We start from the raw sequence: 4228 nt of genomic DNA on the forward strand, positions 1-4228 counted from the left end.
GCGTGTTCTGACAGCCGCACCAGCTGGCCGTTCCCCCTCCTCTCTCCCTCTCATCCAGCCTCCCTTCTCCCTGAGACGCAACAATAGTGACATTTGGCTGATTAAGAACCTTCCCTGACCTCCAAGTGTTCAAGGGAAGAGTCGCTCGTCTCTCACTTTAAATCAAAGCTAGAAATGATGGAGCTCAGTGAGGAAGGCGTGTCAGAAGCTGAGGCAGGCCTAGAGCTAGGCCTCTTGCGCCAAACAGTTAACCAAGGTGTGAAGGCAAAGAGAGTTCTTGAAGGAAATTAAAAGTGCTGCTGCAGGGATCACGCGAATGATAAGAGACAGCCTTCCTGCTGGTACAGAGAAAGTTCGGGTGGTCCGGGTAGAAGATCAAGCCAGCCCAACATTCCCTGAAGCCAAAGCCTCATCCAGAGCAAGACCCTAATCTCTTCAGTTCTGTGGAGGCTGAGCAGGGTGAGGAGGCTGCAGAAGAAAATTCTGAACTTAGCAGGGTTGGCTCGTGAGGGCTGGGAGAGAAGCTGTCTCATAACGGATAAGCGCGCGTGAAGTGGCAAATGCTGACGCAGGAGCTGCAGCAAGTCATCGAGAAGACCCCGCTCAGATCATTCACGGGGGAGGCTGCGCTAAAGAGCAGACGCTCAGTGTAGAGGAGACAGCCTCCCCCGGAAGAAGATGCCATCCAGGCCTTTCATAGCCAGAGAGGAGAAGTCAATGCCTGGCTTCAAAGCTTCAAAGGACAGGCTGACTCTCTCGTTAGGGGCTAACGCAGCTGGGGGGCTTGAAGCTGAAGCCAGTGCTCACGCACCATCTGAAGATCCTGGGGCCCTTACGAATGATGCTAGCTCTCCTCTGCCTGCGCTCTGTACATGAAAAAACAAAGCCTGGATGACCACACATCTGTTTACAGTATGGTTTGCGGAACATTTTAAGCTCATTATTGGGAACAACTACTCAGAAAATAAAAAAGATTCCTTTCCAAATATAGCTGCTCTTTGACAATGTTTCTGGTCACCCAAGAGCCCTCACGGGGTTGATGATGTACAGTGAGGTCTGAGGTCAACGTTGTTTCCATGGCTGCTAACGCCGCATCCATTCTGCAGCCCATGGATCACGGAGTCATTTCAAGTCTCGTTAGTTAAGAAATAAATTTTGTAAGGCTACAACTGTCATAGGTACTGGTTCCTTTGATGGATCTGAGCCAAGTTAATTAAAAGTATTCCGGGAAGGATTCACCTTTCTAGCTGCCATTAAAAATATTCGTAATTCATGGTAAGATGTCAGAATATCAACAGTAACAGGACTCTGGAAGAAGTTGAAGAAAGATTTTGGATTTGACACTAAAAGCAAAGGCAGCAAAAGTAACAATAGGCAAGTAGAACTACATCAAACTACAATCTCACGCACAACAAAAGGGACCAACAAAATGGAATGGCAACACACAGAATGGGAAAAAATGCTTGCAAATTATGTATCTGATAAAGGGCTAATAGCTAAATTATATTAAGAAGACATCCAACTCAGTAACAAAAATCAATAATTTGATTTAAAAATTGGCAGAGTAACTGAACAGACATTTTCCCAAAGAAGATATATACAAATAACCAACAAGTACATGAAGAGATGTTCAACATCACTAATCATCAGAGAAATGCAAATCAAAACCACAATGAGATTTTACCTCACACCTGTTAGAATGACTATTACCCAAAAAATAAGAAATAACAAATGCTGGCCAGGACTTTGAGAAAAGGGAACTCTTTGTTGGTGGCAATTTACATTGTCACTATGAAAAATAGTATAGCAGGTCTCAAAAAATTAAAAATAGAGCTTAAATATGATCCAGAAATTCTAATGAATGGGTGGATGGATTAACGGGTGGATGGATTAATGGGTGGATGGATGAATGGGTGGATGGATGGATGGATGGATGGATGGATGGATAGGTGGATGGGTAGGTGGATGACAGATGGAAAGATGGATGGATGGATAGATGGATGGATGGGTAGATGGAAAGATGGATGGATGGATGGATGGATGGATGGGTGGATGGATGGATGGATGGATAGATAGGTGGATGGGTAGGTGGATGACAGATGGATGGATGGATAGGTGGATGGATAGGTGGATGGATGAATGGGTGGGTGGATGGATGGATGGATACATGAATGGGCAGATGGATAGGTAGATGAGAAGATGCAGGGATGTGGGAGGCTTCCTTCACTTACATTTCTGGTAAAAGGACAGGCTAAACAGGCCAATCTCTCACTGAGGAACAAAAGTGCTTAAAAAAACGTTTTGAAGCCAAGAGGTAACAAGATAGTAAGGAATAAAGAGGCCACAATCTAAGGGTGGGAGGCAGGCTCGCAGACGTGAATGGAGTCTGAAAGGGCTTTTAATCGAGAACTTGTGGCTAAACCAAATGGACGGGGACTTCGCTGGTGGTCAAGTGGCTAAGACTTGGCTTTCCAATGCAAGGGGTACAGGATCAATCCTTGGTCAGGGAACTAAGATTCCCAAATGCCTTGGGGATAAAAAATCAAAATATAAAACAGAAGCAATATTGTAACAAATTCAATAAAGACTTTAAAAATTGTCCACATCAAAGGTGACCAATGAACAAATGGACCTTGGGTTTCATTAGCCTCACGCAAGACACGGAGACCCCTGCCCAGGCCCGCACTGACACAGGGGCCCACAGGAGACCCTCCTCATAGAGCTTGGAGCACAAAGAACCCCACTCCCGGGGCACAAGTGAGCCAGCAACAGACCCACGAAAGGCCCACCCCGAGGGCCATGGGGTAGCTGCCTCAGGGCAGAGCGTGTGGCTGGACGTGGAGGCGGAGCTGTCACTGGAAACTGGGACTGTGGTACAGACCCACACCTCCTGGTGACTCAACAATGTTTTGAGATCCAAGTGACCCTGGCTCTGTGTTGGCCCAGAGCCCAGAAGGACCAAGTACAGACCTTCCCCGCTCATCCTCGACCTCAAAGGAACGCTATAAACTGTTTACTAAGGATGACAAGCAGGTCTCGGTACAAGGGCAGAAAGGCACGAAACCCAAAGAGCAAGGAGCAGAGGAGGAAACAGACCACGGAGCTCAGATATCGGAAAGAGTCTCGCGGGCTGCAGTCCCTGGGATGGCAGAAGAGTTGGACACAACTTAGCAACTAAACAAAAACAAGCAAAAACCTCCATTAGTGTCAGGTTAGGCCACCGCGAAGTGTTAATGACACGAGGTGACCACAGAGGAACACACTGCTGCTTCTCTGTTATCGACGCATGGATCGTTACACCTAGAAAAATATGATTTTTTCACATTATCTTTTCGTTTCCGATGTCCAAGTCTAGTAATACGTATGACATGCACTGTGCTTTGTATCATATAAGACAACGTCGGTGTCAGTACCGGCAGACAATTCATCCTGTAAACAGATGGCGTAAACTTGCAGGCTGGACAAACACGGCCCGGTACTCTAGATGTATCTTCTTTTCCTTACAAGTTTCTGAATGACATTTTCTTTTCTGAGCTTACTTTATTTAAAAAAAAAGTACCGTATGTAATATACAAAATGCACGTAACTAAGTTATCATATGATTCGGTCAACAGGAAGCTATTAGTAGTCAAGCTTTGGGGAGGTCAAAAGTTACTCGAATTTTTGACAGTGCGGGGATCGGTACTCCTAACCCCTGTGGTGTTCAAAGGTCAAACGTATTTGAAAAGCAGCCAAAGAAAGAGACAGATTGCTTTCTGGAGAGTGACGCTGACTGTTGACTTGTCCAACGCAAGAATGAAAACCAGAAGCCCGTGAAAGGCCACCTTCATGACCTGAAAGAAAATACCCAGTGAAAATGCTTTCCAAGAATGAGGGCAAAATAAACACACTTTAAGGACAATGAAAGTGGAGAAAGTTACCAGCATCAGACTGTCTCTGCAGGAAATCCTATAGGGTGGATTCCAGGCATGCCCGACGTGGTTCCAGGGGAAGGATGTTTGTAAGGAGAGATGGCAAGCATAGACAGTCGGGTGGAAACACGTGGAAAGCCTAAATGGGCCCTGGATGTATGCCAACAATGATGCCTCGCGTGTCACAAGGATCCAGCCAGGTAATATTAACACACCTGTCAGCCAGGGGCCCGCAACCAGGAAGCCGAGGGAGCCTTGCTTCCTGCGTCCTCTGACTAACTCTGCTTCTTGTAAGAAAGTAGATAGACTGGCGTCCC

This window comes from Giraffa tippelskirchi, chromosome 4 (assembly GCF_054371585.1).
Source record: "Giraffa tippelskirchi isolate mGirTip1 chromosome 4, T2T-mGirTip1v1.2.pri, whole genome shotgun sequence".
Lineage (NCBI taxonomy): Eukaryota > Metazoa > Chordata > Mammalia > Artiodactyla > Giraffidae > Giraffa > Giraffa tippelskirchi.